Source organism: Schistocerca americana, chromosome 1 (assembly GCF_021461395.2).
Source record: "Schistocerca americana isolate TAMUIC-IGC-003095 chromosome 1, iqSchAmer2.1, whole genome shotgun sequence".
NCBI classification, from domain to species: Eukaryota; Metazoa; Arthropoda; class Insecta; order Orthoptera; family Acrididae; genus Schistocerca; species Schistocerca americana.
Genome location: NC_060119.1, coordinates 721,352,253 through 721,375,739, shown reverse-complemented (window position 1 = coordinate 721,375,739; position 23,487 = coordinate 721,352,253). Strand labels below are relative to the sequence as shown.

The following is a 23,487-nucleotide window of genomic DNA, read 5'->3' as shown; positions in this document are numbered from 1 at the left end:
TTGCTAGTTAATTAATGTGTGACAGTCCAAGCTGGAAGATGGGACCAAAGTAGAAAAAGCTGACATGCTCATGGTGTATGGTGAGCGTAGGAAGAATACAGTTCGTTCTTCTACGGTTTAGACGGCAACCTCTTCAACCAGTTAAGTGAAAGTGGCAGTGTAACACCTTTTGGACTTGGGCATTAAGACAGGGTACTCCAGATGTATCATGTATCTTATTTAGTAATGAAGCCACATTTACCAATCATGGCCAGGTAAACGGCCGAAACACGCTCTATTGGTATGTTGACAATCCCCGTTGGCTTCATCTGGTGGGACGTCAGCGTTCATGGAGTGTGGAATAGTAAGCCATAAGCTCATGGACCTGTTTGTCATAGATGGAACACTGAACGCGCACAAGTATCGCAGCCTCCCAACAGACTATCCTCCACATATGCTAGAAGACGTTCCACTGCATACTAGGAGGAAGATGTGGTACCAACACGATGGCTGTCCAGTCCATAGTGAAAGAAGTACTACAATATGTCTTCACCAATTGTTTCCAAATCTTTGGATTGGACGCAGAGGAACTATAACTTGCTCAGCCCATTCCCCGGATTTGACACCTGTAGGCGGAAACCTGATACACGCTGTCTACGCCGGCCGGAGTGGCCGTGCGGTTCTAGGCGCTACAGTCTGGAACCGAACGACCGCTACGGTCGCAGGTTCGAATCCTGCCTCGGGCATGGATGTGTGTGATGTCCATAGGTCAGTTAGGTTTAATTAGTTCTAAGTTCTAGGCGACTGATGACCTCAGAAGTTAAGTCGCATAGTGCTCAGAGCCATTTGAACCATTTTTGAACCACGCTATCTACAAGGGCATACGAACTACGTTCGATGATATACAACAACGTATTACGACAGCTTGCTCGGAAATTTCCGCTGAAATGCAAGCACATGTGCAGCAGACTTTCCATACCAGACAGCGTATAGTGCTGCCGGTGGTCATGTTGAATACAACCTGTGATGATCAATCGTCTCGTTACTGGTTAGAATCGACATAACTAGTGTATGCATATATGTTGTACTTTGGTGTGTGCAAGTGTCGTTTTAGGAACTTTTCATAACACGATACCTCGTAAAAAAACTTGCACTAGAATATTGCAACAAGCACCACTGACATTATAATATACGCTACGTTTAGTTTATTGATGTCAATAGGGATTGTTCCATTAAAAAGAGTGTACGTTTGGACAAAAAATACACTTTCTGGGTATTAGTAGTAACAATAAGAGCCCATTCTATGAAAACCGCACATGAATAGCACTTTCAATTTCCGCAATATTTACGGTCCAAGTTTTAAGTGATTCACCCAGTAAATGAGCTCTAATGTGCATAGGTTAAGAGCTGTAAGCAGATGTGTCCCACAGTTGCGAAGATGAACAAGTGCTCACAGCTATTAAGGTATGCATTTAAGATGCCGTGATCACTGGAAATTTTTGCTTCTAATGATCATTCTTGTCTTATCCTTAAACACTGCCCATTCCTCCTGGAGCATTCTGTATAAGGAGAAATGACACTGTAATGAAAAAGTCAGTGAGTGCTTATCAAGACTTACAGTAACACTGAGGTACTTGGCAACTGGCGGAAGTTATGCTTGTCTGAAATTATCTGCTGTGATATCACCTTCATTGCTGAGCCATGCCATTCTAAAGACTTATCGTCCATGCGTGAAGTACTAAATAACTACATCTGGTCAGCACATCTGGTCTGCGTCAGTTCGAGCGCCGCCAGACTTCGCACAGGCAGATCACAGATAGTAACGCAGACAAATTTTTCAGTCGACGATTCATACAGACACAACGATTTGCCTGTGCAATTGTCTGAGCGTGTGTTAGGGCCCTTAGTACACGCGATTTAGAGAATATAGAGTACATGGTATTATACAAATATGGATGGGTACTTTAACCATCAGGTGCACTTAGCTGTAGAGATATTCCGGCATACTGGTGGACGCCAAGCAGAACGAGAAGACAGGCGTGACAGTGACACGGCAGAGGCTGCCAGATACATATGGCGGTGCGGTCCCCTCTTGCACCGCGGCGTCCTGCTCTGACGTGAGGGTGTCACGTGGCGAGGACTGGTGTCACATACCTCATTCCACACTGCTATCGCGGACATGTGTCACACTGCAGTGGCGCGCCACTGCAACGAGGGTTGAGCTTCCCAATGCTAACACTGCTCATCGCTGTGACTTCGAAGGAACTAATCACACGTTTCATTAAACTAGTGCGTCCGCAACACTGAACAGTGTGGCCAGGAAGTCCCTCTACACCTGAACTAAACGCGTGTAACAATAAGATGATAAGGTATTTAAGATTTGACCCTTCCACACCGATCATTTATGTGGTAATAGTGCTTCTCATGCGAACTGCAGCGTGATAGCCACGTGACTGTCCTGGGAGGAGAACAACAGTCTGTGCGTCGACCAGTTCATTGTTCGCCGTTCCGTGTATGATGAAGAACAATTGCAGGAAGAAAGCTTTTCGTTGAAAAGTGTTTTGGATGAAGAAAGCTCTTCGGTGAAAATTGTTTTGGATGTCCGTCGCTGTCGTCGTCCATCAACCCGAATGGGAGCATGTGCTGAAGCTAGTGCATCAGTGGTGCGTTCACATTTCAAGTCGACCAGAATTCGGTACTAAAAAGATCACAATGCAACTGCACTTGAGAATCGATACTTGCAGATGAGGAGGAGGATGTGGAACCGTGCAGATACGAAAGTTTTGCACAAATAACTGTGTTAGTAAACTTACAATGAAATTATTCCCTGTGTTAATGAACTGTTAGCCCTCCTGTACCTACCACTTATTTGCAATATAGTCATCGCAGAGTATTCATTGGAGGAGCAAAGTCTCTCATATAAATGAACAATCCAGAATGGATTTCAATTTGAGAAGCGTTTTGTTATTCCTCTTCGTTTTTACTGATAAGTGTCAATGACCTTACAATTTCTACTGCAGTTCATCATTTCACCGCCGACTTCCACTGGATTCAACCTTAGTAATGAAACGAGATGGAACGGATTGTTCGGTCATCACACAACTACACGCATTTCGCCCGAACTGTGCCGTGATATATTAAGATGTCCAATGTGAGCCGCTAATGTCAGTTATGCAATTTCTGTAATCAATCTAAGCAAACCACAGTTATATTCCCTCCTGAAAGAACTCATTAGTCTAGTCTTTATCGTACAGATTTTAGCGCCAAACTCTTCAACTGGTAGGTCCTCAGCATGTTTTACACTGCGTGCATTTGTGGTTAAGTAGGAAAAATTCAACTTATATTTATCTCGAAACCGAACTGTCGAACAATGAGTAACGCCAAACAATTTTCATTTGAATTTTATTCTGTTTCTTCATTTATTTGCGATGTACTGTGAACTATTTCCAAAAATAACACAGTTGTCTTCCGTGAACACTGAAACACTAAATGGAAGGTCCATAATTGCTACATTTGCAAAATAAGCAAACACAACAAATAAAAAGCTGATATTTATGTAATATCTTTCGTACCTCGTTTGCTGCGTGACACTTCCCTCAAAGGAGTATGTCGAAGATGCATTCATTACGTACTAATGTTGAGAACTTGTGCAGTGTAGTGTCGTTTCTGTATTGGCATGCACGTTTAACCATATGCATGGAACTTGAGTGGGTAAAACCTAGTGCTAGCTCCACAAAATTTGTCAAGCATAACATACGCGTATGTCTCATACAGTCAGCCGATTACATCCTGTGCGCACATTTTCATTTGACTAATGGGTAAGGATAAATCAGAAAAATTTAGGTAAAACTCACATTTTTCGGAGTTACAAAAGTATTAGTCACTTGATGATGGTGACAGGGGTCGAAATCAACAAATTTTGATAAGACGTACAAACATGTCTAATCATTATATCTTTATAAAGAAAAAATGACGCCACTTAATAACCGTAACACATCCAACGCATCCAACATAATCAGTATAATCAATCGTGGCACATCACAGTTGCGTCTGAGGTTTAACAAAGGGAACTGATATAAAGTCTGATTATATTATACTATGCGCTGCCCCCTTTCCTCCCCCTTTCGGCCAGATATTGCTGACGAAAATTTCTTTCGTTTTGGGGATTCTTTCTGGCTACTTCCATCATCTAATACTCAATAGGTCAACGAAAGAAGGTAATTGTATGGTACTGATGTTTGTAATGAGTGAATGTTAAATTTGATGGTACTTCTGTCAAGCTGTTACGAACGACATGGGAGCAAAAGTATGAATGGGGTTAAAAAGCCAGTGAGGTGAAGTGACGCAGTGGTTAAAGTACTAGACACACAGTCGGGAGGACCATAATCCGCATCTCTGTCCAATCATCTAGATCAGGTTTTTTGTGGTTTTTGTAAATCCTCAAGGAAAATCGAGGGATGGTTCCTCTGAAAATGCCAAGGTCGATTTCCTGCCAAGTCCTCATCAGTGTGCGATTTGCAGGGGGGGATGGGGGGGGATTTCCCCCCCTCTGTATCAGACCATCCACTCCTCTGGTTTTAGTTTATGCATCCCAACCTGGGATGTTTATTTCCCACGCACTGGAGTAAAACTTTACATATAATTAAAATTTGTGGAACCGAATACTGAAAGTTTACTATTAATACTGTTAATATGTTTGCTTATTAATTTTGAAAAAAGTGTTATGTAGTAGTTAAGCATTTCAAAACATTTAGAACTAAATGACAAGACAACTCACGCCACATTTCCGTAGCATGCCACCATGTTGCAACACGTCGCCCCAGTGTAAACGAGGCCTTAGAGCCAGGTCTGTATTGTATGGTGGATGTGATGTGTTGCGTACGAAACTAAAACCTGCAATCAGATCCAAACGTCGTGGAAAACTATGAAGAGGAGTCATCCTGCAGCAAGATAACGCTCGCCCACATTCTGCCAAACGGACAGCCGACGCAATAAAGGAGTTGAGATTCGAGGTGCTGGAACATCCATCATACAGTCCAGACCTGGCTCCAAGCGATTTTCACATGTTTTGACCCTTAACGGAAGCACTACAGGAAAGAAGATTTGAAAGTGATGAAGACGTCATTGCTGCGGTGCAAAATTGGTTACAGATGCAACCGATAAACGTATTTTCTGATGAAATAAAAAAAAATTGTAAAACGTCGGGAAAACTGCATTGAAGTCCAGGGAGGTTACGTAGGAAAATAACGCATGTTTCAGTTTCCTATCATCAGAATAAGTACAGCTTTTCACAAATGTGCCTTTACTTTTTGAATTCCCCTCGTATACCCGTATGTACATCTACATCTACATGACTACTCTGCAATTCACATTTAAGTGCTTGGCAGAAGGTTCGTCGAACCACAATCATACTATCTCTCTACCATTCCACTCCCGAACAGCGCGCGGGAAAAACGAACACCTAAACCTTTCTGTTCGAGCTCTGATTTCTCTTATTTTATTTTGATGATCCTTTCTACCTATGTAGGTTGGGCTCAACAAAATATTTTCGCATTCGGAAGAGAAAGTTGGTGACTGAAATTTCGCAAATAGATCTCGCCGCGACGAAAAACGTCTTTGCTGTAAAGACTTCCATCCTAATTCGCGTATCATATCTGCCACACTCTCTCCCCTATTACGTGATAATACAAAACGAGCTTCCCTTTTTTGCACCCTTTCGATGTCCTCCGTCAATCCCACCTGGTAAGGATCCCACACCGCGCAGCAATATTCTAACAGAGGACGAACGAGTGTAGTGTAAGCTGGACTTGTTGCATCTCCTAAGTGTCCTGCCAATGAAACGCAACCTTTGGCTCGCCTTCCCCACAATATTATCTATGTGGTCTTTCCAACTGAAGTTGTTCGTAATTTTAACACCCAGGTACTTAGTTGAATTGACAGCCTTGAGAATTGTACTATTTATCGAGTAATCGAATTCCAACGGATTTCTTTTGGAACTCACGTGGATCACCTCACACTTTTCGTTATTTAGCGTCAACTGCCACCTGCCACAGCATACAGCAATCCTCTCTAAATCGCTTTGCAACTGATACTGGTCTTCGGATGACCTTACTAGACGGTAAATTACAGCATCATCTGCGAACAACATAAGAGAACTGCTCAGATTGTCACCCAGGTCATTTATATAGATCAGGAACAGCAGAGGTCCCAGGACGCTTGCCTGGGGAACACCTGATATCACTTCAGTTTTACTCGATGATTTGCCGTCTATTACTACGAACTGCGACCTTCCTGACAGGAAATCACGAATCCAGTCGCACAACTGAGACGATACCCCGTAGGCCCGCAGCTTGATTAGAAGTCGCTTGTGAGGAACGGTGTCAGAAGCTTTCCGGAAATCTAGAAATACGGAATCAACTTGAGATCCCCTGTCGATAGATGATTTTGTAAATAAGCATTACCTATAATGTACTTTTAAAGATATAACAAGGGATGACTTTTCTGATAGTGCATACGCGTAAATAGTGAGTTTCGGCATTAACATCTATTTATAAATAACTGTTTAACAATGGGTAACGCCACGGTCCAAGCTAGTAACATATATAATTATACTAACCCTCTAAGACATCCCCCCCCCCCCCCCCCCCCACTGGTAAAAGCACAAATCGCACACTGATCCTCATCCATTCTGTCCTTAATCCTTCTCTAATAACCTAGTAGTCGACGAGAAGTTAAACTCTTGTCTTCCGTTATTCCTTCTCAGTGCAGGCTTACAGCCGGCCGGGGTGGCCGTGCGGTTCTAGGCGCTACAGTCTGGAACCGAGCGACCGCTACGGTCGCAGATTCGAATCCTGCCGCGGGCATAGATGTGTGTGATGTCCTTAGGTTAGTTATGTTTAATTAGTTCTAAGTTCTAGGCGACTGATGACCTCAGAAGTTAAGTCGCATAGTGCTCAGAGCCATTTGAGCAGGCTTACAGTTTGCTCCACTTGATAAGCTATACGATGACTACAGCCATTTTCCATGTCCGCGTCGGATACAAATTTATCATAACAGTGCCTCTTACTTACAAAGGTAGAACGTCACAATCCTGCTTTGGAGGCTGGAACAAAATATGGTGATTAAGGAGTTACCACTTATCCTCCTCTCATCGGTCGAATTTCTTAAATATTTTTATTCAATCAACGAGCTGGACTCTGCCCACAACTTACTGTTTATGAACTGCAGATTAAAACTGAAGAAATTGCAAAAAGGCAGTAATTTAAGGATATGGGACCTGGATAAACTGAAAGAACTAAAGGTTGTAGAGGGTTTCAGAGGGAGCATTGGGGAACGATTGACAAGAACAGGGGAAAGGAATACAGTAGAAGGAGAACAGGTAGCTTTGAGAGATGAAAAAGGATCAAGCAGGTAAAAAGTCGAGCGCTCGTAGAAATCTTAGGTTAACAGAAGAGATACTGAACTTAATCGATGAAAGGAGAAAATATAAAAATGCTGTAAAAAAAAGAAGCAGGCGAAAGGGAATGTTTAAAACATGAGATCGACAGGAAGTGCAAAATGACTACGTAGGAATGGCTAGAGGACAAATTTAAGATGTAGAAGCATATATCACTAGGGATAAGATAGATACTGCCTACAGGAAAATTATGAACACCTTTGGAGAAACTATTACATACCCAGAAATAAATATGTTAATAATAAATACGTAGCATAACCTAATAAAAGTGAGGCACAGTAGAATATTTTGATACAGAAAAACACCTGAACCAGCAAAGATGCAATGATTTAAAAAGAGAATAGAAAAAATGAATATTACTCACAATAACTAATGTCATGACAAATGCTCCCTGTAAAATATAGAAACAGCTGTGTTTAGATAAGCTGAATATAGCTGAGCATAAATCTTCCATAACGATTTGGAACCTGGTTGTTGTTGTTGTTGTGGTCTTCACTCCAAAGACTGGTTTGATGCAGCTCTCCATGCTATTCTATCCTGTGCAACTCTCTTCATCTCCGAGTAACCAGTGCAACCTCCATCCCTCTGAATCCGCTTACCGTATTCATCTCTTGGATTCCCTCTTTTTTTAACCCCCACGCTTCCCTCCAGTACTAAATCGGTGATCCCTTGACGTCCCAGAATGTGTTCTACCGACCGATTCCTTCTTTTAGCCAGATTTTGCCGCAAATTCCTCTTCTTCCCAATTCTATTCAGTACTCCTCATTCGTTACGTGATCTATCCATCCAATCTTCAGCATTCATCTGCAGCACTACATTTCAAAAGCTTCAATTCTCTTCTTGTCCAAACTGTTTATCGTCCATGTTTCAATCCCATATATCGCTTCCATTCATACAAATAATTTCAGAAAGGATTTCCTGACACTTAAATTTATACTCGACGTTAACATATTTCTCTCCTTAGAAACGCTTTTCTTGCCATTGCCAGTCTACATTTTATATCCTCTCTATCTCGACAATCATCAGCTAATATAGTTATGAAAGGGGGTGAACATTTTCCCATGCAAACAGAAACGTGAATGTTGACCGCCAGACAGCGAGTTCGTGCTTGTGAGACGTGTGGCAAAAATGGAGGAACTACATTTTCACATCTACAGCTACACTGATACTGCACAAGCCACTGTACGATGCGTCGCGGAGGGTACCCTGTACCACTGCTTGTAATTCCTCCAGTTGACGTGATTCAGACAGTAAGAATTCTATCATGTGGCAGAAAAATATCATTGTGGTCTGTATACAAACGTTAATGTAGAACAAAAGGAAAGACTGTTGTATCTTCAAACACTTTGAAAAGTTTCGTTCCCAGCCAGTCTTGTAATAGAATTTGAATTATTTTCTTTCTCTGTTTTTAAATGATGGCATTCACTATTTACGTGCTGCAGTATTTTAATGAAACTAAAAAAACTACTCCAGAAAAGTTACGATTTTCCAAATGTGAAAAAGTGATCCAGGTACAACAGGGTCATATACCTAAGAACAAATATTATATTCAAATTTAAAAACATTGCAATCGAAACAATCTTGTCAGTACCATATTTAACAGTTTACATGTTACATTATTGCTCTACTAGACGCCAACAATCAGTACATAAATCAAACTAAGAAGAAGTATTATCAAAAGCCAGTTACAAGATAAAAACGTTTTGAAATAGAAGCTATCTGCAACTTAGGCAAATTACCATTTTTGAGACAGATTAAATTTTGAGACATTAAAGAAACTCAGTTCATTTGCAAATATCACGTCTTCCATGGCAAAAAGACCTTCCGATTCAAAGTACAAATGGTGCAATGACGGACGAAGTATGGTTGAATCACCCACATGTTATTTAGCTATAGTTCGATTAAAATCACTTGATATATGACGTCTTTTACTTGCCTCATCGGCCGGCTACCGCACGGTTATAGTTGACACACAAACACGGCGTGTGTCTTCCCAAATGCTGTTAATGTGCAACGCGGAGAAATGTAGCCAGAGGCCGTCGCGAGGTATGACGGGAATGCGAGATGCTCTATGGACAGCCGATTTTAAGTGGCCAGTGACTGAACTACGGCAGAGGACGAGTTTTGTAGCTCTGAATTTTTAAACTCATGTTCTAGTATAACCACAATGTAGTGATCTGCAATGTATCTGAGAAAATGGCGGTCAGCAGTCAGTGGCAGAACTATAATCACGATCGCTCTGTTCCCGGCGATTACAGGTAACCTCAACGAGCAAATTCAAGGCAGAAAATTTTCATTTTCAGGGCTAAAAAACTAACTGTAATTTCTCGCTATCATTCATTAGTTACCTGGAACAACTATCCTCACAGTGGCTTCACGATCTGCTGCTTTACCAACCGATGGTTGGTTAGCACTTGTCTGTAGATTATAGACGATACTGGCAGGTTCCAAACGATAAAAGAATTACAGGAGGAAAAATAAGGGCAAATAAGAAAAGCAAAAAGATAATCAAAATAATGCGGCAAAGTATTAGAAATTAAAAAATACATTTAAATTAATTAATTGAATAGAAATAATAATGAAAGTCTTTGATTAGACTTAGAAATAAAAAAAATCACTCCATTCCACGAGTTTCGATCCTACGACCTTATACACGATGCTAACCATTGCTCTACGACGCAGCGATAGTGTATAGGTGTTACATTAATGACTCTAATACTCCAGTAGCATCGCCTGAATTCCAGCCTTCAAAAATTTGGCTTCACTTAATGTCGCGCGAGACTTTTCCAAGGTAAGCAGGTCTCTGTGATTATAACAACAGTATAAGTAACACTGAATTGCGTGTAGTGTGGAAGGATCAGTAGTGTTTGGTTAATTCTGTGTACGAAACGCGTGTCGTTATTGTTGTGTCACGTGTGATGAAGTACGGAATTACAGCGCCAGATCTAGGATTCGGGATCCAAACACAACAAACAAGAAATTCGGACAAGGTGGGCCATTGTTAACGGCAGTTCGACAACGGCGAACGGTTTGGGCATGGTGTTGAGCGCTCTTATTGGAGGAAACCAGTTCCAGCACGTGAAGTATCAACTATCAAGTACTTTTAATCGGACTATATTTTTCAAAATATACAGAATTTTACTCATCATTAAGTTCTGTAACAATATCCTCAAAATAAGTCTGTAGCTGCACCAGAGCAACAAACAGCACCAAGCAACCAGAGAACCTCATGCCCACTCGAAACGGTTGTTTTCAGACGACAGGTAACGTAACAATTAGGACGCATTTTCATTGTTCGCAGTAATTCCTTGTGCGACATGTTAATTTGACGCAACAGAATGTCTTAAACTAGTTGTAAAAGTGAGTAGAAAGGCGTTATCATGTTAACCGAACGCAATACTGCACTGCAGTCCCGCCTAGGTATCTGAGCAGTCGCCTTGGTATCTGAGCAGTCAGCGCGACGGATTGATAAGCTATGGGGCACGGGTTCGATTCCTGGCCAGCTCGGGGACTGGGTGTTTTGTTGTCCTCGGAATTCTTATCGTCATAACTGGCGCTACGCTTGAAATGGCTGTATGGGCATCGCCCGAAAGCCATAAATTAAAAAAAAAAATACTGCACAGCAACTGGAAGCATGTGACAGTATTCAGAAAAGAAATGCCCAACTTCCGCTGCCACTACCGTATTGTTTGCGCAGACAAACGTGGACCGGCGGCATCGCCCCCTCCCATGCTCAATCACTACATTATTCAAATCGAGGTATAAAATATGATGCAGCACTTAAATATATAAAATTCGTTATATTTATAATCGCTGCAAAAACACAACCTTATGGTTCAAATGGCTCTGAGCACTATGGGAGTTAACACCTGCGGTCATCAGTCCCCTAGAACTTAGAACTACTTAAACCCAACTAACCTAAGGACATCACACACATCCATACATCCATGCCCGAGGCATGCCGATAGTGCTCAGAGCCATTTGATCCATTGATAAGCAATTTCTAGTGACGCCTGTCACAAAACCCTCCATCGGCGAAGACTCTGAAAGCAGTTCAAATAATTTCTAATGTTATTTCAGTTTTATTAACTTCATCAAATATATGTTTGATTTTCAAAAACGTATTGCAACTGTTACTAAATTCTGATATCCATGTTCTCTCATTGTTTATCATTTCCCTACTACTACTACTACTACTACTACTGTTTTCAGTTTTATTAACTTCATCAAATATATGTTTGATTTTCAAAAACGTATTTCAACTGTTACTAAATTCTGATATCCATGTTCTCTCATTGTTTATCATTTCCCTACTACTACTACTACTACTACTACTACTGTTTTCAGTTTTATTAACTTCATCAAATATATGTTTGATTTTCAAAAAGTATTTCAACTGTTACTAAACTGAAGGTAGTGGCTAGTCAGAACTGTTCTATGAATCTCGTCACCTTCTTAGGTAAGTAGTTAAGACATCGCACGTGCGTTCGTTAAGAACAAGATTCAAACCTGTGTGCTGCCATGCCTGGTCAAGTTTTCTGTTGTTTCCGAATCGCTTTACATATAAGATATACGTTGGGATCAATTCTTATGCCCCCCCCCCCCCGTTACTTCTCAAGCAAGGTTGCACTCCGTCTCCAATGATCCCAAGCAATGACTTTAGCGTCGACGGTACGTCGAACTCTAATATTCAGTTTAATCCAAAATCAGTTCAGTATTGATCGAGATAGGTGGCGGTCAAAAGCACACAACCAGGTTTGACGTCACGTCTGTGTGAGGCGTTTCACTCGGAAGTAATCGAGCGTCAATCTAGCACGCCTGGGCATATAAAGCATTCGTGCACACGGAGCTGCCATAGGCTTCCATAAAAATATGAAAATATTCTGAGTTTTTTCTGCAGTACAGTTAGGAAGTTTATTCTGTCACAGCCGCCTGCGGAGCACAACTTTATATCGTGTGCACAACTCACAATATTGAATAGACACGGTGTGATGGCCACACATGGCCAGCTCGGCCCCTCCAGATTTATTCTGACGTGGACAGTTTATGGTTGCAAACCTTTTTGCTCGAAGCAGTCAGTGTTTCTCTCACGGCAGCGGAGACCAAACTGAAAGGTTATACTGTTAGCTTGTCCATTACGAAAAGTTGCACCAAGTCGATGAATAATTTTTTTTCTTCAGTTTCCTATCTTTAAGACTTACCGAATAAAATATAAGAAGAGGAACGACCCAATGCTGTCCAACGATTTAACAACTATTTTCCTTTCTGACAGTGAAAAGGTCATGAAAGAGAATCAAGAAATTAGCAATCTATTGAATTTTCTTATCGGTACATCACACAACTTCGTTAGACTGCAGTCTAAATTTCTGTTAGTACATCACTTCCGAAACAGGGCTCGTGTTGTGAAAGTAGGTTTCAATTGCTTCGCCCAGATACCTCGATACTGGTTTCCGTTGATTTCTATGTATCACTCGGGACAAATGCTGGGGTGGTTCCTATAGCAAGATCACAGTCGATTGTGTCCGCTATCATCCTTCGGGTAAGCTGCTTTTTCAGTCGATCTTTGTGTTAACTGTTTCTTTCTACAATGAAACAAACCAGTACGTAAGAGTTGCAGCCAGGGGTCGTAGAATGGATTTTTACTGTTGTCTCAGACCAGGTCTAGACTACTACACGCTTTTTGCGAGCAAAACCATTTGCTTCCGTTGTGCGTGAACAAAAATCTTGCTCCCGTTGTGCATGTCCAAAAATCTTGTCACGTCAGAGAGGAAATAGTAGCTACCTTGAACTTTCGTCTCGACTAGCAAGCTAGAGTGACGAACCACTAGATTCGCTTTCCCAAGTTCACCGAACGTAAATACCGTCGTTGTTCCTCCGACAAAGCCAGATCTACAATGCGTACCCGAAGACATTCCGAAATAGAACTGAAACTGCAGTGTAAATTCGTTCAGTAAGCCATAGCAAAGTCTATTCCGGGTTTGAGCTTTCTTATACGTTCTTGAGATACTCCACCGTTGCTAGAACACTCACAGCCATGTGGATAGATGGTTTGAGGGGGACGGTCACTTGTTTTTCAAAAAGAGTTACAAAAGCAACAGATACGACTGTGTATCATATTAGTTTGGGTTAATCTCGGCCTTCAGAAATGGCTCTGAGCACTATGGGACTTAACATCCGAGGTCATCAGTCCCCTAGAACTTAGAACTACTTAAACCTAACTAACCTAAGGACATTACACACATCCATGCTCGAGGCAGGATTCGAACCTGCGACCGTAGCGGTCACGCGGTTCCAGACTGAAGCGCCTAGAACCGCTCGGCTACAGCGGCCGGCTCGGCCTTCGAAGCATCTTCTGAGTAAGTATGTGGTTGGGTTACATTTATCAAGCTTAGTTGCAGAGTAAAACAAAAAGTCTGTTACTTAACTTCCGGCATGGAGTCATACTTACACAGCGAAAGTTTATTTTACTTGTGAAGCTACTGACATGTTCCATATTATGACGAGTTATGGCGGATATAATCCACGGAACATGCGAAAAATTAAACTAAACTACGGTTTCATTTACGGGTCAGGTTAAGTATTCTGAGAACGCTGCTGCGTAAAAGGTGTGTGTGTGTGTGTGTGTGTGTGTGTGTGTGTGTGTGTGTGTGTGTGTCACATTGGTAATACGGTGATTATGTTTAGGTAACGCTCGAAAACGAGTCATGATCGAAACCCGTAGCAATAAATAATAAATTGGCCAGGTACGGGTAGTATTTGCGCTCTGAGAGATCTGAACAAACTTAATTATGTATACAGACACTTCACCTATCCCGGGAATCGAGAATCTAGAGGATTTTTGCTTGTTATCGACATCGATACTGGCAAAATATCGATCCCGGAAATTCCAAGAATTTCGAGAATCTTTCAGCTTTACCTCTGAAGTCGGATAACAAATGAAGAAAGAAATGTTATTTAATTACAAATTAAAAATTTTCGGCTTTTTCCTTTTATTTTACTGTGAAACATTCCTTCTTTCCAAATTTCACGATTCTAGGTCAACGGGAAGTACCGAATAGGTTTTGATGAGTATGTTTGCGAGTGTCAAAATATGTGACATAAATGGCAGTGTCTTTAGAGTGCACTGACTTAGAAGCTTCACTTTTTTTACATTGCCAAGATAGCGCAGACCTTAGTATGGAATATAAACTATTCATTGCAAAAGGATTTTTAACAGTCAGACAGACAGATACATAGATGGACAACACAGTAATCCCATAAGGGTTCCGTTTTTACCAATTCGGGTAAGGAACTCTAAAAAAAAGCACATAAAGAAGCAGCTGTGGTGGAATACCATTACAATGGATGTACACTCTCTCTTGAACTGTTATTAAGTTGTAGTTCACTTTCATATTATGAAACAGTGTTGTAAACGCTAGCATTAGAGTGAGTTACGACATCAGCAGGTGTAAGATTACAGGTATGAAATGAAATGTACATGACTACAGGCCCCGATCGCCTGTTGTTGCGACTATAGAATATCGAAAATACTCTATCATGAGTAATGTACTACGCAATAGATGCAAGATTCTGTGTATTTTTTTAAAGTACCAAACATTCAAATATTCTTCTATGGAACAGAACCAGTTGTACACGTCGTAAGCATTCAACAATTTTTATGGATTCATATTTCACTTTTTTCTGTGCCACAATGAGACTGAGCGATGAATAGAGGAAGACATTTTTCCTTACAGTATTATATTTAATACTGCCGGTCCCAAGCGCGGGGCCTCATTTCGCAAGTGATGAGGAAGGAGGAGGGGGAGGAGTAACACCTTGTAAAAATACCTGGGGCCATCTGGCTCCGGATGATAGCACCCTGGGAGGCCCCTGCCCAGGGTTCCAGGTGAAGCCCGGTCAACGGTCTCAAAGGCGGAAGAGGAATCCTAACTCCCAACGGCAGAGAGAGCGGAAGAACCTAATGGAGAAAAAAGAACCAAATCCTCTTTGCGTCTCTCATATAGCAAGCGGCGAAGTGGTCAGCGTCTGTTCACCAGTGGTGCGGCAGAAAATCATGTTCTGGAACTAACGCTTCCAGTCTTAACATTTTGAGTTCACTCAGTGAGTCTACTCAACCCCACCTGATTCCAGGTACAATCATCACGGAGCATTTTACTAATCACAATATTACCCCAGGTGGTCAATCCACCGCCGGTATTACTGGCGCAACTGGTCTTTCGGATTCTGGGGGGCCAGGTTAAAAGGCAACGTGATTCAGCAGAGGAAGTCGGAGTCCTCTGGCCAACTTAAAACCAAAACAAATAATTTTTTTGGAACACTTACCATACAAACACCTTTGCAACCAGGTAAACTTCATATGTTGGGAAATACATTAAAAGAACAGAAGGTTCAAATTTTGGCACTTCAAGAAATACCAATGACGGACAATAACACCATGAATTTCGGCAATTATCGTCTTTTTAAAAATAAAACTGATAAAAGAATACTTTATAATGCGCCACATCTGGGAGTTGCTTTTGCAGTCACCAAAAATATTTTAAACTCAACAACACAGGTCAAACCCATTAATAATAGACTAATGACAATTTATCTTAAATGCGCAAATAAAGTATACACTTTAATTAATGCCCATATGCCAGTCAATGAGAACAACCGTAAAAAACCTGATGAAGATAATGAAGCTTGGGAAACATCAGAAAGCATCATCTCGAAAATTCCCTCAAACCATGCTAAAATTTTAATGAGTGATTTTAATGCTTAATTAGGTAATGAGAAAAAATGTAAGAAAACGGTGGGTGGATTTCCTGCGCATAAATGAACAAACCAAAATGGCCAAAGACTTGCTGAAACATGCAAAAATTTTAACCTTAAAATCATGTCAACACATTTTAAAAAGAACCCTTCTCAACAAAAAACCTGGCGGGCACCCAATACATTTATTGGGGAATTTCAAATCTATCATTTGGCAATCTGGAGTCCTAAGTACAAAAAAAATTTTAAATGTCCAGGATAGGAAAGGGGATAATATTGATTCTGACCATTATCTAATGCGAATAAAAGTAAAACTTCAACCTCAGAAACTCTTCAAAACAAAAAATATTATCCCAAAATTTGACACTGCTAAAATAACCCCAAAGTCTAACAAGTGAGCTTGACAAAAAACAATTCAACATTTGGCAAAGCCTAAAAGATAAGTTCATCAAAACAGCACAAAATTTAATTCCGCTTCGAAAGAAACAAAAACACCCTTGATGGAACGCGGATTGTGAAACAGCAGTTAAGTCTAGGCATGAGGCATTCAAAAATTGGAATAGTAACAAAACTGAATAAAGGCACAACACCTTTCAAACTGCGAGAAAAGAAACGTCTAAATTAATCCGACAGAGTGCAAGAAACAACGAAAATGCGCAACTTTTGGAAATCGAAAAAGATTTCCAAAAGAACAATACAAGAAACTTTTATAAAACATTCAAAACGAAACTGACTGGTTGCCAACCTCAACGTCTTTTTGCTTCAAAAATGAAAATGGCAGTTTGGCTCTCAACAACCAGGATAATTGTAACGTACTTGCTAATTATTTTGAAAAACTATTGAACTGTCCAGAACCAGCGAATAAATTCCAACCACAGCAAACTAATAACACCAACCCTAACTCTAAAGCACCTGACAAAATCGAAAGAGTTAAACAAATTAAGAGACTTAAAAGCAATAAAACATCCGGAGAAGACGGTATAATCGCAGAATTACTAAAATCTGCAGGCCCTAACACTATAAAAGAGATCACTCAACTAATAGGACATATCTGGCAAACTGAAAAAATACCTGAGGACTGGAAAACTGCCCTAATTCATCCAGTGCATAAAAAAGGGGATAGGACCGATGTTAATAATTATCGAGGAATCTCTCTTCTCCCAGTCACACACAAAATCCTCTCGCAATGTTTACTTGATCGAGCCCAAGAACAGCTAGAACCTAAAATTGGTGAATACCAAGCAGGCTTTTGATCAAACAGATCCCGTCCGGAGCAAATTCTTGCTTTAAAACTAATCCTCAGACACCAAAGGATTTTTAGCAACAATAGTGTATGTACATTTGTGGATTTTAAAGGAACATAGCTAGGTAATAAAACTCTAACACTGATTAAAGAAACGTTAACCGACACTAGATCTAAAGTTAAATTCATGGGAGATATTTCTGAACCATTTGAAATAAAGACTGGTTTTAGACAGGGAGATGGACTCTCTCCATTACTGTTTAACTGTGTTTTGGAAAAGGTAATTACAGAATGGCGAGAGCAAAAGTCGATTCAAAATATAGACCAATCAATCAAGTTAGGTAGAAGTGATATTAGAGTAGACTGCCTCGCCTTTGCAGACGAACTGGCGATTTTAGCTATGGATGTTACTACAGTTCAATAACAAACTGAACGCAGGACTACAAATATCATTCGAAAAAACGGAATACATGGCATGCAACTAACAAGCACCAAAGTTTTTGAACACGAAATATGGAAAAATAAAAAGTGTATCTCAGTGTAAAATTTAGGGGAAATCATCCAAGAAACCGTCTGGAAAAAGCTTCAAATAAAGTTCGCTGTCAAAAGATGGCAACTGCATTCAGATTAACACAAAATATTTATTATAAAAAATCACTTTCTAAATTCAGTGAACTTAGACATTACAGCACTGTAATCAAACCTGAATGTCTTTATGGAGCAGAAACTTTAATTTTAAATAGGAAGACGAATACTGAAGAAATTTAAAAGAAAAATTATTAGGAAAATATTAGGCCCAAAAATTCTATGGGGAAACTTAAAGGCTGAGAAGTAATAAAGAAATAGAACAATACACAGACATACATGATGACATGAGAAAACGAAGACTTAATTTTATGAGCACATTAAAAGAATGACACCCACTAGGTTGACAAAACAAATAGTAGAATTCTACGAAAACAGAAGTAAGGCCAAAACTGAGCCAATCAAATAGATTGCTGCGATTAAGGAGGATCTTAAAACAGCCGGTGTAACTCAGGCAGACCTTACAGACAGGAAAACATTCAGACAAAAGATATTTGATTGGAAAGTTGGTCAGAGGGAAATTCGAAAACGGACTGGAACATCGTGGTCTGATGAAAGAAAGATACTTCATTCTGAAATGATGAAACAAATTTGGGCACAAAGAAAGGCCAACTATCAAACATGACATATTATCTTTATCAATGTTAATCTGCGATTGATTGTTGACAAACTTCGTAAGGGAGTAAATTTACTATGAAGGTGCTGTCAACACCCCCAACTGTTTAAAGATGTGTCTACAACAGAATCTAGAATAGGCACCACTATCATCCCCGGGACAATCCATGGAACACCAGCGGTTAAAGGCGCTACAGTCTGGAACCGCGCGACCACTACGGTCGCAGGTTCGAATCCTGCCTCGGGCATGGATGTGTGTGATGTCATTAGGTTAGTTGGGTTTAAGTAGTTCTAAGTTCTAGGGGACTGATGACCTTAGAAGTTAAGTCCCATAGTGCTCAGAACCATTTGAAGCATTTTTAACCAGTCTTGGAAATTCTGTGTAATACTAACAGTAAACAAACGAGATCGTAAACTAAAGTGAATAAAAATGCCATTATGAGGCTGCCAGTTAGGATGCTTGAAGCAATAAAAGCGATCAGTTATTGTTGTTGCTAGTGGCTGTAACAGATATCGAAAAATGTGTATTGTATTAAAATAATTACAACCTTTTAATGTTCTTTAAATAATGTAGGCAGAAAAATAATCTGAATTATGTAGCAGGTGTTGCATTTCATACCTCGCTATAATCTTTCACGAATCTAAAACCATATTATGTGAAATAATGTCTCTCTCTTGTGCAACATGTATCATGAAGATAATGCAGGGATTCCAAATACACTGGGAACTGCAGTCGGCTTTTACACAGACAGAATAATCTTCTGGAGAAAAATTGTGCCGGTTCTTTTTGCCTGTGTTGTTAATGCTTGAGAGGCTTTGGAATTTAATCTGCTGGATAAAGCTAGCATCGTTGTCGAAACCAACGATTTGTTCGCCGCCAAGTTAAACACCTCCGCGGGAATGGAGTAGTGCGGGGCGGAGCGCCGCGATCGCAGCGCCGCTGACGGAAATAAGATGAATTATTGACACAGCGCCTGGGCGGACGCATGCGATGAAAGGCTCAATTTCCCGATATAACGGCTTGCTGCGCACGAAACGCGCACAATGCGCCCGACAGACTGCTGGAGAGTGCCCCGCGTCCGTTTTCTGACACGCTGCGGTGACGTCAAAGCAGCGGGAATGAATCACGGCTCGCCTGCGTCTGACAACGCGTAGGTCAACATCAATCTTGTAGACAATGCGCTGCCATCATGTTCAGTCTCTCGGTTCTCTGCTTCACTAGGACGACTGATTATCAATTGATATCTTTCTTCATAGTAAGAGCGTCCCTTAAGAAGCCCGGATAGCTCAGTCGGTAGAGCATTAGGCTTTTAACCTAAGGGTCCAGGGTTCAAGTCCCTGTTCGGGCGAATATTTTAATTTCATTAGCTGTTGTCAATGGAATCTAGGGATTCCGAATACTTACGAACCGTGTGACATTTCCGAACAATGTAAACCACTGCAGTAAAATGTTGGTAACGCGCTTACTCAAATATGATCTCTTCAAACCATGATGAACCAGAATAATTATTTCTTTAATTTTTATCCATATTTTGCAGCTTTAAACGTGGCGATATTCAGTACATTGGAAGTATGAATTAAAAACCGCCTTCAGTCACAAATTTTTGTGTTTTATTAAATACGCGACGCATTTCGGATCCTGTGGGTCCATCATCAGATATAACTTGTCATAATACATGATTTATTTGTGCTCTTGAATGAAGTGTGAGTTACACTGCTCATTTTTTCCACTACTTCGCACATATTTTCCGCGTTTTACTTACGAAATTCATGACCTAACATAAAACCTCATCACAGGAATATGAATGGACACACACAGTCCGAAATTCATCGTCTATTTTTTAATAAAACACGGACATTTGTGAATGAAGTCGTTTTTTAATTCCTGCTTCCAGTGTATAAAATTATTATTACTTCGATAAGTACTGTCTAAGCTTAAGCCAGATCTCGGGTAGGGCTGATACACGCATACAGATTGCTAGAGACAAACGAGAGACGCAACCAATGGTAAAATACGAGTAGAGAAAATATTAGGGAAAAGACGAGACCGAAGAAAAAACTGTTCTATGGATTGTGTGGAGCTTGGGATCGAAGCAGACAGTCAGTGTGAGCCGAAAGGGATCATTCAGTAATGAAAACACGATACACCTATAATTTCTCGGAGGGTTCCAGATGATCATGATAAAGACGATAGGGAAAACGGGTGAGAATATGAGTAACTGACAAATATTGCCTATCATAAGGTTGGAAAGTAATAGATACAGTAGCGAGCCATTGATTATGAACAGTGGAGAGGGACAGACACCCACACAGAGAAAATATTGGGTAGAGAGCGCGAATATTTTTGGGAAACGGAAAGGAACATAAAACAGTTTTCATCTGTGGAGAATGGTGGATGAAACTGAAGCCACCAAGATAGACTTGAAAACAGGTAATGTAAATCGAAAACACTAAAAGGGTAAACGGCCAAATGTATAAACCTACTCCTACAATATGTAGGATAGCAGAAAAATGACAGTTACAGAAAATTATTCCTACACAAAAGAAGAGTAACAAATCGGATTGTAACAACTGGAGTGAGGAAGGAAGGGGGGGGGGGGGCGGTTGCTACTATGTGTATGCCTCACAATGTCCCTTCAGCAATCTCGTTTGATAAATTGAAGCCTCTTGTTAACGATGTTATTGGTGATGATCAGGCACGGTTTCAGGTAGACAGATAATCAACCAAAAGGAGTTGCAATGGAGTTAATTTGGATAAAGTAGTGAGAGTTCTGAAACCCATTTTCGCCGCTTTCATCAAATTATGCGAGTCTTATGACAATGTCCAGTAATTTTATCTTGTTCAACACCCCGAGGGAATTGGGAGCATGGTGATAGATGCGCAATACAGTCAACAATAAAGTTCAAATAGAAGACAAACCTAACGAGTTGGACGGGCGCATGCATAATATCTCTCTCTCTCTCTCTCTCTCTCTCTCTCTCTCTCTCTCTCTCTCTCCCCCTGACGGACGCACGCACGCACGCACGCACGCACGCACGCACGCACACACACACACACACAAATGTTTTGTTAATGACAAAAGAACGCTATTTCGTTAGTATTGCTGTACACAAGTACACAGTGCACGAGATAGGAAACCAATGTGTTAGCATACGCAAATGACATCACAAACGTGGCGACCCTCTACTATTAACAATTCCAAATCCAGATTAACATGCCGACCCCGTGAAGATACGCGATAAGGACAAGACACAAAGACAAGAAGATGCGTATGACAGCACTACCAAGCAGTTCAGGGGAAGATTTCACAAATATTATTCGAATCTAAGTAAAATTACCATGAACACTGTGCTACACGGAGGGAAGAAAGAATATAATACCTTTTAATCAGTAAAACAGATACGCCATTTCTCTAGTTATAGAAAACATAATTCAAAAGAGCTATCTGTTATAAATATCTAGGTAGCCTTATTGTCGAGATAACGGAAATGATACAGAATCTAGCAGACGCAAATTGACTTAATCTTTTCTAACAGTCTGGAGAAATACCATTCTCCTCAGGCTCCAAAACTTGCCTCTACCAATCAGTTACTGAATAGATGTGGGGCCCTAATACTAAGAGAGAAAGACGGATAAAGAAGTTTGCAATATTTAAAATGAATTGGTACATTACCGAGGGATATCCGATAGATTGTAGAGTCTTAGGAAAAAGGGTCTGCAGCATAATCTCGGTTGTTAACTTGAAAATCTGCATATTACCACTTTTGCTTAAGAGAAGAATGTATAATAACCAGGTCGATATGAATTGGCTAAGCTCAGGACGACCCACCAACTGATGGATCATTTACATACCAGGACGCGACACAAAAGAAATACTAAGAGTTCATATGCTCACTTATTCATGCCATGTATATACAGGCTGTTTCCGTAAGCGCGTGCATAATGTAACAGGACATAGAGAATGTTCCACTGAATAATTTGAGGTAGGAAATCTAAGACCGGAGAAGGCAGCTTAAGGAGATATGGAAGTATACTTGTCTATAGCTTTGTCTAGCATTACTGTTTTTCAGTGTATTTACAACTAACATGTACACAAGTTTACACGTGCTGTGGTGTTTATTTACATGTACGTTCTTTATTTCCTGCATGGAATCGAGGAGGACAAGCCTGATTATTAAGAAGTATTTCCTGGTCACTGGATTGTAAGGGGCGGTTGAGATCCTAGTGGATACAGAGATGAAATTAGTTGCCAAAATTGTAGCTGCCTGCCTTGTAATTCGAAATACACCCGGGATATTTGCCAGGGCGTCAGGATTTTGTTCGCCGATGTCATGCTTGCACTGAGGTTGGCCGCCAGTTTCAGCACGGCACATTCTTTGTGTCAATGACGCTATTTGCAGACTGTAACTAACGTATATAAAAAAAATACACAGTGTCGTGATTTTAATCCTATTATCTCCTTCAGCTGGCTTCTCTGATCAGACTCGCTACCCCAAATTGTTCAGTGGAGCATCATCTATGTTCTGTTATGCACGTTCGCACGGAAACACTCTGTATAAAGTAAGGTGAATTAAATGAATTCTGTTGTAGAGTTATTTGCAAACCAATACTGGCAACAAGTATGTGATCAGCAGGGCCCAGATTTTAATGACCTAAGAAATATACATTTGTGACCTAAAACTTATGTAAATATGACAATAAAACTAAAATATGGCTTTATATAAGTTTATTCAAAAACATTCTGACTTCTTTTTCTATACACAGGGTCCGGCAAAAAGACCTCCCATATCTCAAAAGCCAGTTACAACGAAAGATACTGAGGAAGTACTCTTATTTGTGAACAAAAAATGCAGTTCG

At 40.5% G+C, this 23,487-nt stretch overlaps 1 protein-coding gene and 1 non-coding gene across 3 annotated transcripts in view; one reads left to right on the top strand and one right to left on the bottom strand.

Moving 5' to 3' along the window:
• The window catches only part of LOC124610289 (peripheral plasma membrane protein CASK), a 667,578-nt gene that overhangs the window by 558,626 nt on the left and 85,465 nt on the right, over nucleotides 1–23,487 (bottom strand). The gene's annotated exons all lie outside the window — the stretch shown is intronic.
• On the top strand, nucleotides 19,906–19,978 carry Trnak-uuu. The gene has a single exon. It is a non-coding gene; the product is annotated as a tRNA-Lys (tRNA).